Source organism: Chiloscyllium plagiosum, chromosome 11, assembly GCF_004010195.1.
Source record: "Chiloscyllium plagiosum isolate BGI_BamShark_2017 chromosome 11, ASM401019v2, whole genome shotgun sequence".
Lineage (NCBI taxonomy): Eukaryota > Metazoa > Chordata > Chondrichthyes > Orectolobiformes > Hemiscylliidae > Chiloscyllium > Chiloscyllium plagiosum.
In genome coordinates, this window is record NC_057720.1 from 47,788,316 (window position 1) to 47,812,100 (window position 23,785).

At 38.6% G+C, this 23,785-nt stretch overlaps 1 protein-coding gene across 2 annotated transcripts in view; it reads left to right on the forward strand.

Moving 5' to 3' along the window:
* tm2d1 (TM2 domain containing 1) overlaps positions 1 to 23,785 on the forward strand; it is a 113,693-nt gene that overhangs the window by 87,211 nt on the left and 2,697 nt on the right. The window contains exon 8 of one of the 2 annotated variants that reach the window (XM_043699259.1): positions 1,562 to 4,682. The exons of the other annotated variant lie outside the window; for it this stretch is intronic. The gene's annotated coding sequence lies outside the window, so the exon portion shown is untranslated. Of the gene's footprint in view, positions 1 to 1,561; positions 4,683 to 23,785 lie in introns of those variants that run through there. 2 annotated transcript variants of the gene reach the window in all.

Here is a 23,785-nt window from a genome sequence, read left to right on the forward strand (position 1 = left end):
CTCTGTGACATTTTGAAAACAGACCAAATGCGAGGAGATTCCTTCTGTTGGAAGACCTTTGGAGACCTGTTTGAAGTACAAGACAGTTGAATGTCAGACCCTGACTAACTTGTAAAATGTATCCCAAAATGTTATTTTTGCATTTAAATCAAATTTACATTTGAATGAGTGACTTGCAGCTGCATGTCAGTAATGCTTTGTCTCCTGAAAACTGTTGCCATCTAATGATAACGGATGTGTGGATGACATGGCTGGCACAAAATTGCTGCAAGACATTAAAAATATACTGAGCCTCTAAGAACTATTCACTGCCTGATGCTGAGACTTCACAGTTCCATTGTTCCCTTTCTGAGCCTCCAAGGTTAAGTGTAAAGTGGGAACTATAAATCATATCTTTATTATCTGACATTAATTGCCAGACTTAAATGACTGTGGTGTGTAATGATTAGTAATAACATTGTAAATCCAGCAGTTTCATGATCACTGTTAAATTCACTGTGGAGCCTCATGACAAGAGGGTACTTTTATCGGCATTGGTGTTCTAGTAGCAAAGTATGTTATTCAGCAATTTGATGAGAATCAAATTCTTCATCTCATTTTTAAAATTAATATAGTAATGGCAAGCACTATTAACATGTTATTCCAATGTGATTTCCTGGTAATTTCAGAACCAACAAAAGTGATGGAGAAGGGAGTTACAATGGGAAGAAAAGGGTCTTGTTAATTAGTGATTTACTGTTTAAAGTCGTTACACAAGATTTACAAAGATCACTCCATATTTTTATTCAATTTTTCTCCTCTCAAAAGTGTTTGATACAGGATATCTCATAACAATCACAGATTAGAATGTAGCTAATGAATGTTTTTACGTTTACAGGTAGAGTACCTCAAATTCAGCTGGAAATTTTTATAACCTTCCTTAAATTGGAAAAAAAACTTTAAAAAAATACTTATCTTGACATTTCAGTTAGACACTGAGTTGGTACATTGTGGTTCCAGATTAGTTACTTCTTTCACACTGCCCTATCGCCCACTCCAAAAAATCCTTGATCCCATCCAATCTAGCTTGCTCTGAACTGCTCAGGGCCCAAATCTTCTATCCCAAATACCAGAAACCCATCCTGGTCCCAAGAATTCCAGACTTTAGATAGTGTATCTGTGTTAACTTTCAAACAATTCATAAAGAATAAGTCATATCAATACTTCATATCAATATAAGTCATATCAATAAGTCACTCAATACTTCTGATAGATCTTGGGGGTTTTTTGCACCAGAGGACAACTGTTAAGTTTAATTGCGGATGTAGGTTTGCTCACTGAGCTGGACGGTTTGTTTTCAGCGAGCAAACCTGCATCCTGAACCGCAACCTAGCTACAAATTTTCTCAAAACTCACTATCTTTAATTGTAGTGTGACTGCATTAACACGTTTATGTATCTAGTTCAGGTTTGGTTCCAAATTGTTTTGCTGGCTGTTTGGCTTTTGTAGACTGAATTGAATCTGGTATCTTTAATTTGTAAACTGCCATAGAGACAAATATTGTTCCACTTTTAATTCACAGAGGAAGCCCATTAAGAAAACAGAGGAATAAAATGAACATTGCAACAAAGGCAGTAACGAAAACTTAGAACTGCCTGATGAAATTGAAGGATAACAATTGGTGTGGATATGGCAAGTAATTGCCTCTGAACTATTTTGTCCAGGAAATGAACAGCTGCATTTCTGCAAAGACAAACACCTGGCACCCCTCAGTATGGCTGTAAGAAAATAGCTGTGTTAAACTGATGACACTACAGTCTCCATTTAGCTTTCTGATATGTTAATTCCTTTTATGTTTCATAAGTATGTTCAGTAACATTTTGTTCATGTTTGTACATGAACCTATGTATTTCTTTTCTTTGCTGCATTTTAGCTGTTTAAATAACTCCAATTATTGAGTGTTATTTCATAACCTCCTGAGTTCCATAAAATTGTAACAAATTCTCTTGACATGGCTTCTCCATGCAGTGTTCAACTGATTAATATTCTGAAATGAATTAGGTTATTTAAGATTGCAGGTATCAACTTTAGCTGTCACATTTCTGAACCAATTCAAGTACATAATTTCAAGTTCAGTGAGGTATTGAAGGAATGTTGCACTTTCAGTAAGGTCATCTTTCAGAAGAGACAATAAACCAAGGTAGATGTCAAATATCCCATGTCACCATTTGAAGAAAGACAAGGGATGTGCTCCTTAATGTTCAAGCCAAAGCTTATCCCTCGGCCAACATCACTATAAAGATTATCTGGTCGCTGTTGCATAGCTGTTTTAGGGGCCTGGTTGCCACCTGAATGCCACATTTCCCTATGTTAGAACTGTAATTTTATTGTTTGAAAAGTTCTTTGAGATTGGGAAAGACCATGTAAATGCAGATATGTTTCTTTTTTAAGAAAATGCTTCAGAATCATAGGAAGCTGATAGATCATTCTGGTACCTGTTTGTTTTTTGTGAAATTCAGCTCGATAAAGCAAAAATAGATTGTTGTTAATAGATTATTGTGGGAGTATGTATCATTGTTGTTTTATTTTGAATTTCTTTTCCTTTTTATCATGATTTAATGTATAATTAACATCTGTAGTGGTAGCAAAACATTTGTCAAAGAAATGGCTATGGTTATTCAGACTTTTAGCAAATTGTACATAGTAGTCTACAAATTAAACTAAAGATAAACTTGCCATCGTCTTACCAGACCATTGGGCTGCTTTCAGAGAGAGAGAAAGATTACTGATTGTGGTTTAATCTAAGGCTCACCATACTTCAAGCAAGGGAAGAGGTTGAGAAGGAGAAATCTTCTTCATGAGAACCTCAGCTTGTATAGGAATTGAACCCACACTCTTGGTGTCACTTCACATTGCAAGCTCAGCCAACTGAGTTAAACCCAACCTCCCTGCCACAAAGCACAGGCTGCATAAAGATTAGGTAACTGGGAATACTTATGGAGGTGTAATACGAAAATTGTAAGACCAGCAGGGATCAATGCCTAAATTCCTGGAATCATTAAACTGGATATTGACACTAACTATAATACTACTAGATTTCCAGAGTGGGTAATGCGACAGAATATATTGCTGAATATTTCTATAAGGGAACTTTTTGCAAGTCATAGCAACATGAAATTTGATGTTTCTAGTTTGTAAACTCCCCCTCAGTTCACAGAAATTGGACAAACTTGCAATGCCCAAATATGGCTTTCAGAAACATCTAAAATTACATGTTGCAAATACAAAATTTCTGCAATTACTGAAAACCATAGACTTAATAAGCACATAGAATTGTAGAATATGACTTGCAAACCACCAGTAAAAGTCTGAGCTCTAGAAGACCAATATAATCTTGATGTGGCTGCAAAACTGTATAGGTTTCACTTGTGATTTGAAATTAATTGAAAGTAATAGATGGGTAATCATAATCCAGTGATGTAACTTACTCACTGGAGGCACTGATTCCCAGTTGAGTCCCAACTCTTAGTATGTAATTAAAATATCAAAGTAGTATCATAAAGTGCACAGCGCACAAAAGCGTTGTAGCATATGAAAAATTATTAGCCCTTATAAGCTGAATAATATGTATTAATATTTTCCATATTTTTTGATTTCCTGTGGAACCTGATGAAAATTAATAAGTTATTAAAACTTCATTCAGTACAATGTTTTTAAAATAAATAAAGTTAAAACAGAATATTTCCTTTTCATTGTGTGCACTACACATTGAGAAAAATTGAATTTGCTATAGAAATCAAACTAGTATTCATGATTCCAGGATGGTGATCCTTAATCACAGTGGTTACAATTTGATTTATTAGCTGACATTCAAACAATTTATCACTATTTGGTTTCTGGTTCCGCCCATTCCCCAGAGGAAACCATTTGAAATGTTCCAGTTAATAACTTCTAATTTTAGAAGGAGCAACAGAGGATAAAGGTACTGAGGAGAATTATGTTGCTCTTGTATTTCTGTATTGTGAATCATTTCATTACTTCTCCATAGCCTATATCGGGCAACAATTGAACTCAATAATGAACTGTTTTTGTGGTGATGATTTAGCTGTATGATGTTTCTAAGCCATGGAGGAATAATATTGAATGAGAAGGAAACATGTTCTTTTTTCTAATCTATTTTATATCTTGGCCAATGTAATTCATAAAGTTTGTTTGCTTGTTGAGTTACATTATCTATATAAGCTTGTACTAAAACATCCTTTAGAGCTATTAGTTTGGGTCTGTGAATTGGTGAAGTGCAATTTCGCTTAGGTAAGCAACTGGCTCCATCAGAAGTCTTTGCTGCTGATCAGTGTGTGTTCCATATTCAAGACAATATAGATTCTATTAGGTGGAACAGAAACATACGGGTTAACTATAGAACTCTCATATCCAAGCTGTGGACAAACCGAAATACATACCAATTGCAGACTAGGATTGAAATCCTTAAGATTTTTGCATTCAATTTTTGTAGTTATGGGAAGAGTAACAACCAAAATGTTCCAGTACAATAGCAAGACATTGTAACAGCATGTGTATAAAATGCCGTATCTGAGATTTGTTTTTATGCAAGGAAATATTTTATAAACAGGAGAAAGACAAATGATAAGCTTAGTAAATTAAAAACATGTACATACATGGAATAAAATTTTTTTGTTTCTGTACTGACTTTTTTTGTCTTTTATCCATGTTATGTCTCTTTATTTAAAAAAACGTTATGCAAAACACTTCAGATGAAATACAAAGTTTGAGCTTGATGTGGCAACTCTGATAAACAATGTTCCAAGATTAATGTACAATGTGAACCTTGATGCACTTATACCAATGAAAGGTATCTTTTATATTTCACTAACGCAGTCATCCTGATTTCTTAAAAATTGAAAGTCACTTGTAATTCTAATAGCTAATATAGTTTTACTAATTAAAAGGCCACATAGGCAGTAATTAATAATTCATTCCCACATTTTAGGAAATATGATTACAATTACACATTTGGAGAATGATAAATACATTTTCATCAGCATTGATTCTAAGGTGCCACTCTCCAAATCAGAAAGTATTCATATCCTGTTCTGATCCCAACTGATGGTAAGACAAAACAGACCAGAATGAAGCCTGGCCCAACAGCCATAAAATTTGGTGTTTTTTTGCAACTTGGTTACAAGTCACTGAATACTTTCACATGTGGCTGCCAGTATTCTTTTAACTAAACAATACAAGACTTTTATACAAAATAGGTAATTAAGCTATATCCTAGCTTGGAGATATGTTGTCATTCCTTCACTGTAAATGGGTTAAAATCCTGGAAATCACTTCCCATCCATATTGTGGGTCTACCAAATGGACTGCAGCAGTTCAAAAAGGTATCTCATTACTATCTTCTAAAGGACAATTAGGGATAGGTAATTAATGCTCGTCCACCTAGCAAAGCTCACATCTGCTGAATCAATATTAAAAATGTCGCAAGAATATTAAATAAATATAAAAGAAACAAGGATTCAACTCTTTTCCCAGCAATACTCTTTACAGCTATGCAATTGGAGTAGGGTATCACTCCTATTTAACTCTTTAGTTTCTTTCTTAGTTGACAAGATTGCAACCATTACCTTTTGAACATTCTGCATCATTCACCATGCCAAGATCAGGAGCAGGCCTTTCAGACTTTACAGCACGTTCCACTATTTGTAAATTATAATAGATCTGTTTTGTAAGTGGAGTTGAAATGCCCATCAGCCATGATTGAATGGCAGAGTGAACTTGATGGACCGAATGGCCTTACTTCCGCTCCTATATCATATGGTCTTATGGTAACTTTAAATTCATATTCCCATCAATCTTTCAACACATGGTTTGCAAAAAATCTGTCCAGCTTTTTGTTAATGATATTCACAAATTCTATGAAACTTCTTTTTCAGAAAGAGAGTTCAAAGACCCTTTACTCTCAGAGAAAAAAGGTTCACTTCAAATCTGTTTTATATGAGCCACCACATTTGTTTAATTCATGACTCAGAGTACCAGATTTTCCCATAACATCCTGCATAGGTCTAATTTGCCAAGACTCCTCAGGGTCTTACATATTTCAATCAAGTTACTTTTTCCTTTCCTAAAGTCCACCAAGTACAAAGTTTGACAGACTGATACTTCAATGTTAAAGAACTAAAACCTTCTATGCAGAGAAGAAAAGCAGAATTATCAATATCCTGTCCAACACTTATTGGTACATCAAGAGCAGTAAAACAGATTATCTGGTAATTTCATCATTAATCTGGTTCTACTTTTGCCTATTCAGTCACAGATAGTCACAGCCAGATAGTATTCTGCAATGGCTCATTTTCCTACTCTCCATGTTCATTCTAGATTCCTCCAAGGATCTTGACTCTTATAAGATTATTTTCATATCATATTCAGAATAAAAAAGTTAGACTTTGGGTTATTTTAGAGCTTCAAATAATTTATTTGAATATACACAATTGTTTCAGAAAGCAATAATTTTGCGTATAACTTAGTGAGTACACAACAAATAATTGATTAGAAACTAAGACACAAACTGCTGGGAAAACTGAGCAGGAGGTCTGGCAGCATCTGTGGAAAAAAAAAGAGTTAATGTTTCTGGTCCAGTGATCTTTCAGAACTGATAGTTGATCAAATTCTGTATTGGGAGAACATAGCAGCTTCTTTTTGCCAGTTTCTTACTCTGTTTCTCGAGAAAACCTTTGTAGAGCAAGTTACTAGGTTCCCAAATAAAACTTTGATAATGAATATGAAATATCAACTTAGTTTGGAGGCCATGTTTTCTTATCTCGACAGTTCATGTTGTTTCTTATCAGTTACTTCAGGTTCTTCTGCATTATCCCTTTCAGCTGATTATACAAAGGGCCATCATTCTACACCTCTTACAGAAATACACATCTTATTTCCAATCAAGCTATTATGTTAAACAAGAATTTGGCATTTGTTTCAAATACATTATTGTAGTCTAATTCAACAGCACGGTGACACAGTGGTTAGCACTGCTGCCTCACAGCGCCAGAGACCTGGGTTCAATTCCTGCCTCAGGCAACTGACGGTGTGGAGTTTGCACATTCTCCCTGTGTCTGTGAGGGTTTCCTCCGGGTGCTCCGGTTTCCTCCAACAGTCCAAAAATGTGCAGGTTATGTGAATTGACCTTGCTAAATTGCCTGTAGTATTGGTTGAAGGGGTAATTGTAGGGGAATGGGTCTGGGCGGGTTGCACTTCGGTGGGTTAGTGTGGACTAGTTGGGCCAAAGGGCCTGTTTCCACACTGTAAGTAATCTAAGCTAAAAAAAATTAATATTCCAAATTATTTCCAAGATGCTTCCCATTACTGTACCAGATTCTCAGCAATATCATTCAAAGACATGGGAACATTCAAGATAAGAATTGGGTGATAGTTAAATATGCTGAAATTGATTTTAGATCAGGATTTCTTCTTGATTTCTGTGGACTAGCATTGCAGGCAATTGGGAACGCTCTTAGATCTGACAGGTAATTATTTAAGCTAGTTAAAGCTACAATTAGGAATTATACTCAATTCTGTACCTCGCAGGAGGCATCAAAATATTTTTAGATATTTTCAGATATTTTGTCACCATACTAGGTAACATCACCAGTGAGCCTCTGGATGAAGCACTGTTGGCATAGCCCGCTTTCTATTTATGTGTTTAGCCACAATGAGCCACAAAAAAGACATGACCCTTTCTCACTTACATACAGATGAGGAAGGACACCACTTCGACTGGGACAATACATCCATCCTAGGACAAGCCAAACAGCGACACACACGAGAATTCCTAGAAGCATGCATTCCAACCAGAACTCTATCAACAAACACATCGACTTGGATCCCATTTACCACCGCCTGAAAAAAAGAATAGGAAATGACCACCACAGAAAATGACATCACCAACCCAAAAAAACCTAAACACATAAATAGAAAGCAGGCCATGCCACCGGTGCTTTATCCGGAGGCTCACTGATGATATTACCTAGTATGGTGATGAAACATTTGAAAACGAACCTGCCAGCTCAGCGAACAAACCTATATCCAGAACAATCTTCCTCCTGAGTAGCCTTCTGCTTGTTTCACTCTCTCTGGTTTCTTCCTGAGCCTGACTCTATATTCCATAGCTCCTTTCACTTTACCTCAGCTCCACTCCTAAGCCTGGCTCGATATCCTATACCTTCTTCTCCCTTACTCTCAGACCCATATCTGGGCCTGGCTCTACAGGGGGCTGCCTGAGGGACAGTGCCAGGATGTGTGATTTCTGTCCCTGGCGGTAGCAGGTTGGGGTTGTGATAATGAATGATAACAAATCGATAGAAAGAGGGTTTAACCCTGTAAACAGATCTTAGGGAGCTAGCAAGAAAATTAAAATTGCACCCCAAAATTCTCAATTATCTGGATTATTGCTGGTGCCACATGCTAAGTATTACCTTGACTCACTGGGTTACTTATATGGACACTACAACCTTCACTCCAGCCAAATCATTTCGCAGGTGTAAGTCTACTCCATCCACAGACAATTTCTTAACCACTCCTACTACTATTGGTCTGAATAAAAAGTCATACTCTACTCATATAATGGAACCAGAATATACTCTTCACTTATCACATTTACTAACACTTCGGCTGTCATTGAAATGTCTGTAGGAAAACTAGATTCTTCTCCTGCAAAACAGTCCCTGTGTCACTTTATGCAGTTATGGGTTTAGCTGCATCATTTGAAGCAAACAACAATCTACTCTTTTGACAAAAAAAAACTTCTTGTGTCTCTCATCCACTCTGTTCACCTCATCTGTACTCTCAGCAGTTTTTACCTCTAGTTCCCTGGTTGTAGTTGAAGCTATACAATTTGCTGTGGTATTTTCCTTTCAAAATGCCTTTTTAGACTCATTCATGAAACTGCATGGCCAGGTAAGGCAAGGGCATGCAGATCGGCATTAATTGAGTTGCGCTGAGAGTAAGCAAGGAGCCCTATAATGCATCCCAGTTGAATCCATGATCAGGATGCCTTTTTTGTGTGCAGTGGGCTTGCGGCATTTTTTTGAATGCTATTTGCCTTTGCACCCTCTGTTTGCTAACTGTGGGCCTGTGCTTCATAAGCATCTCACGAGTGGATTGGAGAGGTGCCATGGGGATCCTGAGGAGTTGGAAATTATTGAATGCCAATGTCAGTGGACAAGGGGTATGGGTGGCATGGATTGTTGCATGGTGAGCACATGGAGGTGCTTCTCAGCCAGCAGAAAGCTGACGTCACCAGGTACATACCTGACTTCCATGTTAGGATTCAAGATTTCTCTTGATAGATGGTAAAATAGGAAGCTGAATATTTATAGGTGAGATGTGCAGATAATAAGGTCACTTATAGGCAATAACCCTCTTTAATAGGCATCTTACTGTTCCGTGTCAAGAACATTGCCTCAACACCAGTAACTTTCATAAAAATTGCCGGGAATTATTCCCAACATCGAGGCAGACCTTGTTAGACTCCTCAGACAATTCTGCCAGATTTATTGCCATTGTCCATGTCATTCAGGCTTGTATAGGTTCCACCTGCAGAGGATTTCTTAAATGGTGAGAGTTGGAAAGCTTTGATGTCCAAAGTAACATGCATGCCCTTGTTCACAAGTCACTGAAACTTAACAAGCAGAAGGCAAATAGTATTTTGGCATTGAGTGCACCAGGATTTTGAGTACAGCAGTTGAGAGGTCTTAAAGCATCTGTAAAGAGCCCTTGTGGAACTGCACCTGGAACATTTGTGTACAGCTTTAACCTCCTTACCAAAGGGCATACTTGCCATACCAGGAGTGCAATGAAGCTTCACCAGACTGATCTCTGGGTGACAGGATTATTCGATAAGAGATTGAGGAGACTGGACTTACATCATCCGGAGTTTAGAAAAATAAATGGGCAATCTCATTGATGTGTCAGAGGAGGTCGAACTTGACGACATGGCTAAAATGCAATCAGGGAACGTGGATGTAGCAAATAGAACATAGAACAATGCAGCGCAGAACAGGCCCTTTGGCTCTCGATGTTGCGCCGACCTGTGAACTATTCTTAGCTCGTCCCCCTACACTATCCCATCATCATCCATGTGCTGATCCAAGGATTGTTTAAATCTAGCTAACATGGCTGAGTTAACTACATTGGCAGGTAGATTATTCAAAGCCCTTACCACTCTGAGTAAAGAACCTGCCTCTGACATCTGTCTTAAATCTATTAATTTGAAGTTATGACCCCTCGTACAAGGTAATGTCATCATCCTAGGAAAAAGACTGTCATTGTCTACCCTATCTAATCCTCTTGTATGTCTCTTAGCCTTCTTCTTTCCAAAGAGAACAGACCCAAGCCTCTCAGCCTTACCTCATAAGACCTTCCTTCTAGACCAGGCAACATCCTGGTATATCTCCTCTGCACCTTTTCCAATGCTTCCACATCCTTCCCAAAATATGGTGACCAGAACTGTGCATAATATTCCAGGGATGGCCGCACTAGCGTTTTGTATAGTTGCAGCATGATATTGTGGCTCTGGAACTCAATCCCTCTACCAATGAAACCTAACACACCGTATGCCTTCTTAATAGCACTATCAACCTGGGTGACAACGTTCAGGGATCTATGTACATGGACTCCAAGATCCCTCTGCACATCCACACTGCCAAGAATGTTTCCATTGACCCAGTATTCTGCCTTCCTGTTATTCTTCCCAAAGTACATCACCTCACATGTAGCTGCATTGAACTCCATTTGCCACCTCAGCCCAATTCTGCAGTTTATCCAAGTCCCCCTGCAACCTGTAACATTCTTCCAAACTGTCCACTACTCCACCGACTTTAGTGTCATCTGCAAATTTACTAATCCATCCACCTATGCCTGCATCTAAGTCATTTATAAAAATGACATACAGCAGTGGTTCCAAAACAGTGGCACACCACGAGTAACTGGACTCCAGACTGAATATTTTCCATCAACCACCACTCGCTGCCTTCTTTCAGAAAGACAATTTCTAATCCAAACTGCTAAATCGCCCTCAATCCCATGCCTCTGCACTTTCTCCATCAGCCTACCATGTGGAACCTTATCAAAGGCTTTACTGAAGTCCATGTATACCACGTCACTGCCCTACCCTCATCTCCATACTTGGTCACCTTCTCAAAAAACTCAATGAGGTTTGTGAGACACGACCTGCCCTTGACGAAACCATATTGACTATCTGCAATCAAATTGTTGCTTGCTATATGATTATAAATCTTATCTCTTAAAATCCTTTCCAAAACCTTTCCTAAAACAGAAGTAAGGCTCACTGGTCTATAATTATATGGGTGATCTCTACTGGCCTTCTTGAACAAGGGCACAACATTTGCAATCCTCCAGTCCTCTGGTACTAAACCTGTAGACAATGATGACTCAAATGTCAAAGCCAAAGGCTCTGCTATCTCCTCCCTGGCTTCCCAGAGAATCCTCAGATAAATCCCATCCAGCCCGGTGGACATGTCTATTTTCACTCCTTCTAGAATTGATAACACCTGTTTGTAACTAACCTTGATCCTTTCCAGTCTAATATCTCGTACCTCATTCTTCTCGTCTACAATATTCTCCTTTTCCTGAGTGAAAACCGATGAGAAATGTTCGTTTAGCACCTCTCTGATCTTCACAGTGTCCACACACAACTTCTCACTTCTGTCTTTGATAAAGGTGAAATACATAGAACTTTGAACGTGAACTGAAATCCTGTGTTTAAATGTGAGCACTGCACTTTAAGAAGGATGTGAAGGCTTTCGAGAAAAGAATGGTTCGAGGGATGAGATGTTTCAATACTTGAATAGAATCTGAAAAAACTGGTGTTGTTCTCCTTAGAGAAGCAAATGTTGAGAGGAGTTTTGATGGATAAGCTCAAAATCATGAACAGCTCAGACAGAGTAAATGAGAGAAACTGTTCCCATTAGCAGAAGGTTTGAGATCCAGAGGATATTGACTTAAGGTGAATGGAAAAGAAAATCTTTTTGAGATAGTGAGTAGTTCATTTCTAGATTGCATTGCCTGAGAGCATGGTGGAAGCAGATGCAATAGCAGCTTTCAAAAGGAGAATTGGAGGAACATCTTAAGAGAAAAATGCAGGGCTAAGGGACAGGGAAATGAAACTAGCCGAGTTGCTTCTGGCATGATGACACTCTAATAATAACATAATTCTGTGATTCTAGCACAAAGCACCTTTGAAAACTACTCATGCAATCCAGTGACTGCAGATACTGTAAATCAGCAACAAAAACAGAAGTTGCTAGAAACACTCACAGGTCTGGCAGAATCTGTGAAGAGAAATCAGAGTCAACATTTCGGATCTGGTGACCCTTCCTCAGAACTGATAGTAACTAGGAAAATGCCAATTTATATCTAGACGATAGGGTGGGAGGGGGATAAAGAGTAAACAATAGATGGGAATAGAGCCAAAAAAGGAGAAGAACAGTTGGATAGACAAAGGAATGGATCATGATCTGACTAGGATGGTGAATAGCCATTAATGGAGACTGTTGATGGTGAACAATAGGTAGTGTGGAATGGCAGACTATGTGATAATAAGGTCTGGTGTTGGGGGTAGGAGGGCTAGGACATGGAAGAGTTTAGGCCCTAAAATTATTGAACTCCATATTGAGTCCGGAGGGCTGCAGGGTCCCCATGCAGAAAATGAGGTGTTGTTCTTTCAGTTTGCGCTGAGCTTCACTGGAGAACTGCAACAAACCTGGGACAGCAATATTAGCCAGGAAACAGGATGGTGTATTAAAGTGGCAGGCAACTGGAAGTTCTGAGTCTTTATTTGCAAGCAGAACATAGATATCACCCAGTATACACGTCGTTTCCCCAGTGCAGAGGACATTGCATTGTGAGCAGTGAATGCAGTAGACTCGATTTTGTGAAGTGCAGGTAAAGTGCTGCTTCACCTGGAAGTAATATTTGGGCCCTTGGATACTAAGGAGGGAGGGGGTAAATGAACAGGTGTTATGCCTTTGGTGGTTGCAGGGGAAGGTGCCGTGGGGCTATGGGGGGGTGCGGGGTTTGGGAATGAAGGATGAGTGGACCAGGGGTGCACTGTGGTATTCTATGGTGAGTGAATCACTTCCTGACTCACTCTAAAGCTTTTCCATCATCTATAAAGCTGAAGTTAGTTCCAATTAAAAACAATAAACTTGACAGCATACAAGATACAGAACTTGCAACGCATCCCCTCCACTACTTTGAACATTCATTGAATGTACCGCTGGCTTTGGCAATCAGAAGTCCAACAACTCACCAAGGCTTCTGTGGTATCTCATCCAAGACCACAACCTCCAACTCCAAGTAGAACAAGGACTGCAGGCACATGGAAAGGTCACCATCTCTAGGTGCCCTACTAAACCAAAATCTATCCTGATTTGAATAGAGATTGTCATTGCTTAATTGCCACTGGATCAAAATCCTGAGACTCTCTAAATAACATTATTATGGGGGTACCTTCATCATATCGACTCTGTTCAAACCCAGCACCAACTTAAAGGCAATTGGAGACATTCAATATATGTTGGCCTTTCTAGCATTAGCAATTCTTGTGAACAAATAAAATGAAAAGAGCAACATAAAAATAAGGTACAAGTACTAGCCTGTTTAAAATGAAACAAACCAGAATCACATTAGTTGGAACTTAAAACACTCAGCATTCAATATGGTGTGATCTCATTAACATGCATTGTTACTTTAAATATTAAATGTAATTCAGAAACTCAGCAAATCTGCCCTTAGTTGTTGGTAATTTCTGAAATGGGGATTAAGTAATTTCAAATAAATTCCAACAATCTACTCTATCCTTCATCCTTCTTAGACATTTATGTTGTGATGTATGTTTTCTTCTTTTTCATCAAGTACCTCATGTTTTGTATCTCTCTCGTTTTGTCAGTTTTTTAATACCTTTATTCCAAATATACTGCTTACTTCTTTGAAAAGAAGATAGAATACTGCAGATACTAGAAATCTGAAATTAAAGCAGAAAGTTCTGGATATATTGGGCAGCTCAGGCAGCACCTGTGCCAAGAGAGACAAAGTTAAGAACTCAGATAGATGAAATATTAGCTGTGTACTGTCCACACAGATGCAATCTGTTGAAATGAGAAGCCATCAGATTCCATTTAAAAGAGACAGACTCATTGGCAATTCCTACTATTTTCAGTCTTTACAGATAACCCCCAAAACTTCCAACATATTGTAAGTTTGTTTAATCTTTATGTAAATTTTCCACAACGACATTTATACATGGATTTTTGTCACCAAATGGGGTACTATTTCTGCCTAGGTGAAAGTGAGGACTGCAGATGCTGGAGATTAGAGTCGAGAATGTGGTGCTGGAAAAGCACAGCAGGTCAGGCAGCATCCGAGGAGCAGGAGAATCGACGTTTTGGTCAAGATTCCTGATGAAGGGCTTTTGCCTGAAACGTCGATTCTTCTGCTCCTTGGATGCTGCCTGACCTGCTGTGCTCTTCCAGCACCACACTCTTGACTAATATTTCTGTTTGTCAATGTTCAGTTTTAATTACATATTTTATTGATAACTTTAAAATGCAAAGTAAAGTAGGCCTGAATAAATAACTTATAATGCAGAAAGTTCTTGACTTCACACAAGTTAAAATAAGCTTTAGCCAAAACCATTCTTGTTCTAACCATGTAATTACCAATGTTTACGTTTATCTGTTCTGTTTCTCTATTTTAGTTACAACATCTTCTTGTATTTATTGTTGCTAATATAGTTTTTATGGCCCGCATAAAAGGCTAATACTTTAAAGTTTTCCATTTTATCTAATACACTGGTTCCAAGTAAGCACATATGTCAAACATAGCTGAATGATCCATTAGGGTGGGGTTAAAATTGATAAGTGAAAATTTAAAATAACAAAATCTCTTTCGCTTAGTAAGTAACTCTGGAATCGTGAATAATGTTATCACAAAATCACAGTTTTGCATAAGAGTTTTAATAATAAATTATCAATAAAATAAACAATCAGCAATATCAATTAAACTATACTAAATTTCCCAGAACTGTTAGCTGCCCAAATCTGAACTTTTCATTAGCAGAAAAAATATTGTGGATGCTGGAAATCTGAAACTAAGACAGAACACCTCATCTTCTGCTTAGCACGTTGTTATTAAGATCTCAACAATAAACTTCAAAACTTCAGTAAATGCCAACATGTTCCTTCCCCATTTCTCTTACATTCTCTTTCCCCATCTCCTCCCTCCTCACCCCAACACTTCTGTAACTTGCTAATTTTGTACTTAGAAGAGAGGACCCATTCACTCCTTTCACATCTCAATTTACACTCATTTTACACCTCTTTTTCTTTCACCAATATTAATAATCCCTTTGTCCTTTGTATTTGGCCTCTACACAAGGGATTCTTGCTCCTCCACAAAAACAGAAATTGCTGGAAAAAGTCAGCAGGCCTAAGTTAATGTTTTGAGCCTTGGGATGTCTTTTTCTTCAGAATGGAAAGGTGCTATGGGAAATTATGGCTATGTAATGCTGTTCACAGAGGGAGAGGAACAGATGAAGAGGTGTCCAGAGTGAAAGACAAAGAGAGTGCCTATAGTGATAAACAACTGATAGAGATGTGAAACGATAGGTTTGAAAGGAGAAAACCGGTCTGCTGTTCTGAAAGAAAATCCAGTAAGACAGAAACAAGGGGTGGGTGGGCAGGGGGACTCTGCAGTGGAAATGAAGTTAAAAAATCACACAACACCAGGTTGATTTGGAAGTGCTAGCTTTCGGAGTGCTGCTTCTTCATCAGGAAGCTTCATCAGTGTGATTTTTAATTTAGTCCAACCCGGTCCAACACTGGCAACTCCACATCAAGGAATTGAAAGGCAGTTAGTGCCCTGAAGTTGTTGAACTAAATGTTAGAGTCCCAGGGGATGTAAAGTGCCAAGTGGAAAACTAAGTTTTGTTCCAGCTTGTATTGACTTTGTTGGATCACTGTTGCAGGCCTGTGAATGGAAACATTAGCATGACAGTAAGATAGTTTATTGAAATGGCAAGAAACTGAAGGGTTAAAGTCATTCTTGTGGAGAAGGAAGGTGCTCCACAGTGGACAACCAATCTTGCTCAATAGCTATCTTCCTTAAATGACTGGGTCCACAATTTCCACACTTTTCTGCCTAGATTATGCAATACTGTTTCTCATGAGAAATCTTTCTCGCCATCATTTTTCCTTCCTAGCCATCTCACATCAAACCCTTAAGAATTTATAATTCACTTAGAGGAAGAAACATGGGTCAGAAACAACTTGCTAAGCTTACATAAGGATAATTACAAAGGAATGAGGGAGATTTAGTTGGAGTAGAGTGGGAAAGGAGACTAGCAGTAAAGACAGTTGATAAAAAATGGCAGGTGTTAAAAAAAATATTTCGTGGCCCATAGCAAAGATATACCCCAGTAAGAAGGAAGGAGATAAGCCTTGGAAACTAGATTAACTAGGGAAGTTAAGGATAGCTTCAAACCGAAAGAATAGAAAACATTAATGTGGCAAAAAATATTGTTAAGGGAAAGAATTGGGAAAGTTTTTAAAACCAACAAAAGACGACCAAAAAATAATAAAAAGGGAGAAGAGAAACTTTGAAAGTAATAAAGATAGACAGCAAGATTCGTTAAAGATATAAAAAGGAAGAGAGAGGCAGTTAACATAGGCCCCTTATAGAAAGACACCGGGGAAGTAATAACGGGGAATCAGGATATAGCAAAAGAGGGGAATAATAACTTTATCAGTAGAAGGCACTAATACTATTCCAAAAATGACTAAATTGTTAAGGAGAGAAAGGAAGATAGGAAATGCATACAATAACCCTATCACTAGAAAAAAATGTGCTGGAAAAACTAATGGGCCTAAAGACCAACAAGTCCCCTGGAGCTAATGGGAATACATCCTTGTATATTAAAAGTAATCCTTAGATTCTGAAAAGCACCAGAGGATTGCAAAACTGCCAAAAAAGGAACGATAGAACAGTTAGCTTAACATCTATTATTGGGGGAAAAAGGTTGTGTGTATTATCAAGGATGTAATAACACTGCATTTATAAATACATAGACCAAGCAGAGTCAGCAAAGCTTCACAAAAATGAAATCATGCCTGACAAGTTTGTTAGACTTCTTTGAGGAGGTGAAAGGCATTACAGATAAAGGAGAAGCAGTAAATTTGCTGTAATTTGATTTTCAGAAGACATTTGATTAGGTATCACACACTATGCTATTAAATAAGACATCCCATGGTGTTGAAGGTAGTATATTAGCATGGATAGAGGATTGATCAACTAATAGAAGACTGTGTTGGGACAAGAACACTTTCAGAATGACAATCTTTAACTTGTGGTGCACCATAGATATCAGTGCTGAGCCACAATTATTTACAATAAGTGTTAATGACTTGGGTGAGGAAAATGAATGCACTGTGGCCAAGTTTGCGGATAACACCAAAATAGATTGGAAAGCAAGTAGTGAGGAAGACAAATCTGCAGTGAGTTGGCAAAAACTTGGCACATAGAATACAGAATGGGGAAATGTGAGATTATGCACTTTGGCAGGAAGAATAGAGGAGCTGAATGTTATGTAAATGGGAAAAAAGACTGTAGAAATCTGTAGCTGAGAGGGGTTTGGGATTCTAGTGCATGACTAACAGGTAATAGTGAAGGTAAATGAAATGCTGGTGTTTATTTCAAAGGGAATAGAGTACAAAAACTGTTCACAGTATTCTTACTGTTGTCTGACAAGACACATGTATAACAACAGCTAGAATATTGTTTAGGCCCTTATCTAAGGAAAGATACTGAAATTATAAGCACTCCAAAGAAGGTTCACCAGGCTGATCCAGAGTATGGAGGGACTATTATATGAGAAGAAGTTGAGTAGGTTGGGTTTCTGTTCAATGAGGGTTAGAAGAATGAGAGGCAACCTTATTGAAAGATATAGGATTCTTATGTGGCTTGACAGGGTAGATGTGAAGAGGTTGTTTCCCCTGTGGGAGAGCCTAGAACTCGACGGCATAATCTCAGAACAAGGGTTCACCCTATTGAGACAGAAATGAGAAGGAAGTTTGTCTCTCAGTGTAACAAATTTGTGGAATCTTTAACACAGTGGGCGGCTGAGGCTGGGTTCTTTAGAATTTTCAAGGCTGAGATAGATTTTTTTAACCAGTAAGATAACCAACAGTTATTGGGAAAAGACAGGAAAATGTAGCTGAGGGATTATTACAGCCAAGATTTCATTAAATGGCAGAACAGACTTGATGGGTTGAATTTGCTACTTTTGCTTCAATGTCTTACGGTCTATTGGAAAGGCACTTTGTGGTTGAAATGGAGGACTCCCACTTGTGCAGTTTTCCTGGCAGATTGCCCCCTTTTGCAGTTCTAATTAAAGTTCTTCCACCATTCTCAGCCTTAAATGAAGTTAAATTGGAATTATTTATATCTTTAATTTTCTTAATACTTATTATTTTTACTCACTAGGTTTGCAATGTCCCAAACTCTTCAATTCCATGTTTATCTTAACCATTTGTAATGCACATTTAAAGTTACACCTTTATATTAGGGGTTTTTATTGTTATGATTCACACATCCTCAACGTCTGTTCACTCATTAAGCATAGTCTTATGAAGATCATTGGTAAGATGTGAACATCTGATGAACTCCATTGAAGAAAACTGCAAGCCAACACTCAGCATTGAAAAATCCTTCAAGGAATGGCAGAAAGTATTTTACATCTCACTATTTGTGCTAGAAAAGATTAAATCTGCAGCTCCTAGGCAGAGATTCATGTTCAATCATGTGGTGGAGGTCTTGAGTCCAGGTTCAGCCTGTTCAGAGATGTAATTACAGTCCTCTGGAGTAGGTAGGGCTCACACTTAGGCCTCCTGGTTCAGAGGTAGGGACACTACCATTGCACCACAAGAGGCTAGCTTGTTGCATGTTCCTTCCCATATGTTGCTTGTCAAGTAGTCAAGCAAAGGTTATAAAATTTACAATCCAATGAAGCAATCAGAAAACCTCAGTTTCTTCATGTCAGTGCTCAAAAAATGAAGCCGCACAATTCTGCTTGGGGTCCCAGCATGTGGACTAGTTCAATCAGCTGGTTAGATTTGATTTCTGGGCCATGAATTTCAAATGCCTGGTTAACCAGTTGTCCTCCAAACAGTATAATAACTTCTGGAGTTATTGTTCTGCCCCTCCTCCAACTTTCATTTCTATAACCGATCCTTACTGTCTCCCACCCTACTTCAGACATGTCAACTCACATGAATTGATTGTGCAAAAAAAAAGTTCTTCTACTAAGCATCTTCAGTCTTTGTACCCTTGGTCTCTGTTCATCTACTAGTGGAAAGAATCACTCGATTTACTCATTATAAAGCCCCAGGATTCTCGTATCCCTGTATGTCCCAGTCCTCTCACTGCAAGATTCCTACTCATCCCGTTTCTGCTCCTAGCCCTGGCTCAACAAAATGTACAAATGGTCCAAACACTCAAACCCATTGACCCTCCAGATTCAATATCAATCTTCTATGAAGGCCATTGAGAGGGAAATGGTAGCACTGTGGTAATGTCATTTGTCTCGTAATCCAGAGGCTAGGCGAATGCTCTGGGGACATGGGTTCAAATCCTACTGAGGAAGTTGGTGGGATTTACATTTTATTCTATTAATACAACTGAAATTTGTAGCTTGTCTTGACCTTTTCATACCTTTTAAAAAAAATTAATTCATCGGATGTGGGTGTCACTGGCTAGGGCAGAATTTAATACCCATGTCCAATTGTCAAGAGGAGTCCACATCACCTTGGGTCAGGAGTCACATGCAGGCCAGACCCAGCAAGGATCACAGTTTCCTTCCTTGAAGAACATTAATGAACCAGATAGAATTTTCCAGCACTCAACAATGGTTTCATGGTCATGATTAGGCTCTAAGTTCCAGATTTGTTTTTAATGAATTCAAATTCCACTAGCTGCCATAGCAGGATTCAAACCTGGGTCTCCAGAACATGTAGCATCTCATCAAGGAGTCCTAGCAAATCTGGAATCATTGGGTACTGGGCAAACTCTCTGCCAGTTGGAGTCATACCTGGCACATAGGAAGATGGTCATAGTTGAAGGTCAGTCAACTCAGTGCCAGGACATCTCTGCAGGAGTTCTTCAGGGTAGTGTCTGAGGCCCAATCACCTTCGGGTGCTTCATCGATGACATTCCCTTCATCATAGGTGCAAATATTTGCTGGTGATTGCACAATGTTTAGCACCATTTAGTCCTCAGATACTGAAGCAATCCATGTTCAAATACAGGATCTGGACAATATCCAGGCTTGGGCTGAAAAGTGGCGAGTAACATTTGTGCCATACAAATACCAGGCTATTACAATCACCGGTAAGAGAATGTAACCACTGCCCCTGGCATTCAATGGTTTACCATCATTGAATCTCCTACGAACAACGTCCTGGGGGTTACCATGGAGCAGAAACTCAACTGGACTCACCACAGTGGCTACAAAAGCAGTTTAGAGGCTAGGAATACCACTGTGAGTACTTACCTTCTGACTCCCTAAAGCCTGCCCATCATCTACAAGGCAAAGACTGGTATGTGATGGAATACTCTCCACTTGCCTGGGTGGGTGCAGCTCCAACAAAATTCAAGAAGCTTGGCACCATATCGGCACTAGATCCACAGGCATCTGCTCCATCTGCCACTGATGCTCAATATTAGCAACATGCACTACCTACAAAGTGCAGAAATTCACCAAAGATCCTTAGACAGCACCTTCCAATCCCATGAACACTTCCATCTAGAAGGACAAGGGCAGCAGATATATGGGAACACCACCACCTTCAAGTTTCCCTCCAAGCCATTCACCATCCTTACTTGGAAATATATTGCCGTTCCTTCACTGTTGCTGGGTTAAAATCCTGGAATTTCCTCCTTAATGGTATTGTGGGTCAACCAACAACAGCTGGACTGCAGTGTTTCAAGAAGGCAGCTCACAACCACTTTCTCAAGGCAACTAGGAATGGGCAATTAATGCTGGCCAGCCAATGTGATACCCATATCCCACAAAGTGAATAAAAATCATTACTAGGGTCTCTGATGAAGGGCTCTTGCCTGAAACATCGATTTTTCTGTTCCTCAGATGCTGCCTGACCTGCTGTGCTTTTCCTGCACCACACTCTTGTCAATGAATTAATAGTCTAGCCATACTACATCAATGACTGTGGTCAAAACCCATCTGATCCCCTAATTCCTGCCATCCTTACCTGGTCTAGCCCGGATGTTGCTCCAGATCTACTCTATTGTAATTCACTCTTACCTAAAGTGGCTTACCAAGGCAATTGGAGAAGGGCAATAAATGCATGCCAAGACACTCACATCCCATGTGAAGATAATGAACAAGTTGACAGATTTAATAAGTGACTGGGTTCAATACAGGATAGATCTGAATTATTAATCTTTTTAATTAAGGATCTTGGCAGACCATAATCTATCAGTCAGATCTTATATAGTAAACAATTATCAAGTTATCTATTTCCATAAATTTGATTGTTATAAACTAAGTTTGTGTATTACTAGATGAAAGAACTGCAAATCACTGGGTAGCCTTACGTCATAGCACAGTAGCTGTTATTAGATTTAACTTTTAATAATTGAATATTACTGTATAATTTTGAACAAAGCAAGTAGAATGCATTTACACTATGGAAGGATATCATATATGCAATCAGAAAACTGACCTCTAAGCATTTCATTGCATACTTGAAACTAAAAATTTAGAAAATTATGACTGCTTTACAGGTAACTTGAAGAAATGCATTTTCATTTAAATGCAAAAGGATGTTCTATTCCGTTATAATTTACACTCATGCATAACTTCACACTATGCCGTGTGGTTCTTCAAATCATTGACTTCAAAACTTCCTTTAAATGGGGACCTTCTTGACCTGGAATGCATTTTCCACAAGTTACAAGTATTACCACCTGGAGCTTCAGTGTTTTAGGTGCTGTCATTATTTATGTAATTCTAAATATCGAAAATAAATTGAGATAGTGGAGAAGAAAACTTAAATGTATTAGAATGGAAAAATGCCAAGAACTTGGAACTGTGCATAATAAGCTGTGCAGATAACATTACCGTGTTTAATGCAATAACAAGGATAATTGAGAAGGTGCATTTAGAAGTTGAAATTTTATCGAAAAACTTTCAGATTTGCATCCATCATTAATTTTGTTCAAGTATTGGATATAACCTGGTTTTAAGATATTATATCTAAGTGGAATATTAGTTAACTACCTTTATGTTACATTCTACGGTTATGTTCTTTTCCAGCTGTCATTGATTTTCTTGTCCAACCTCAAGGACATCCTGTTCTTCTGGCAAGTTTTGCTTCTATGAAATCTTTCATAGTGGGTCATGGCTTTTAAATATGCATGTGAGGTTACAGGCCATATGTGTTTAATCAAACTTCAATTATTACAGTGTGCATACTCAGAACTGATGATTCCAGGTTATAATGTATGACGAAATGGGTCATTCTAATTGGATCAGTATGGAGACATTATGAACCAAACTCATTATGATAAGTTGCTTCCTGTGTTAAAGGTTCTCTTGAGCTTATAAGCTTGGCTCACTACCTTCAATCAGGTTATATTCTAGTGTCCAGGGAAAAGTAACACTATTTTCCCTACAGAACATCAGACAGCCAACAAGCAATGTTTTTCCCCTCTTCCAATACACATCCCACTTTACAAGTTAACTAATCCCAATTTTAACCGTCAAGTTGTGGACAAATACTGCTCCAGTTTGGATAATGACGTTGAAGTATTATGTTTTTTTTAAATACAGTGAGGTCTCTGTTCTAATGAAAAGCCATCGACCTGAAATGTAATTTCCTCACAGATCCTGGTAGAGCTACTGAGTATTTCTACCATTTTCTGTTTTTATTTCAGATTACCAGAATCTGCAGTATTTTCCTCTTAAACTTAAATATTTTAACATAGAGTCATAGAGATGTACAGCATGGAAACAGGCCCTTCGGTCCAACCCATCCATGCCGACCAGATATCCCAACCCAATCTAGTCCCACCTGCTAGCACCCGGCCCATATCCCTCTAAACCCTTCCTGTTCATATACCCATCCAAATGCCTCTTAAATGTTGCAATTGTACCAGCCTCCACCACATCCTCTGGCAGCTCATTCCATACATATACCACCCTCTGCATGAAAAAGTTGCCCCTTAGGTCTCTTTTATATCTTTCCCCTCTCACCCTAAAACTATGCCCTCTGGTCCTGGACTCCCCGACCCCAGGGAAAAGACTTTGTCTATTTATCCTATCCATGCCCCTCATAATTTTGTAAACCTCTATAGGAATAATGTGATCAAGGATAGTCAGCATGGTTTTGTGAAGGGCAGGTCGTGCCTCACAAACCTTATTGAATTCTTTGAAAAGGTGACGAAGGAGGTTGATGAGGGGAAAGCGGTAGATGTGGTATATATGGATTTTAGTAAGGCGTTTGATAAGGTTCCCCATGGTAGGCTACTGCAGAAAATACGGAGATATCAAGTTTCACAACATCTTTCCAATAGGAAGGAGACCAGAATTGCATGCAATATTCCAACAGTGGCCTAACCAATGTCCTGTCTAGCCACAACATGACTTCCCAACTCCTGTACTCAATACTCTGACCAATAAAGGAAGCATACCAAA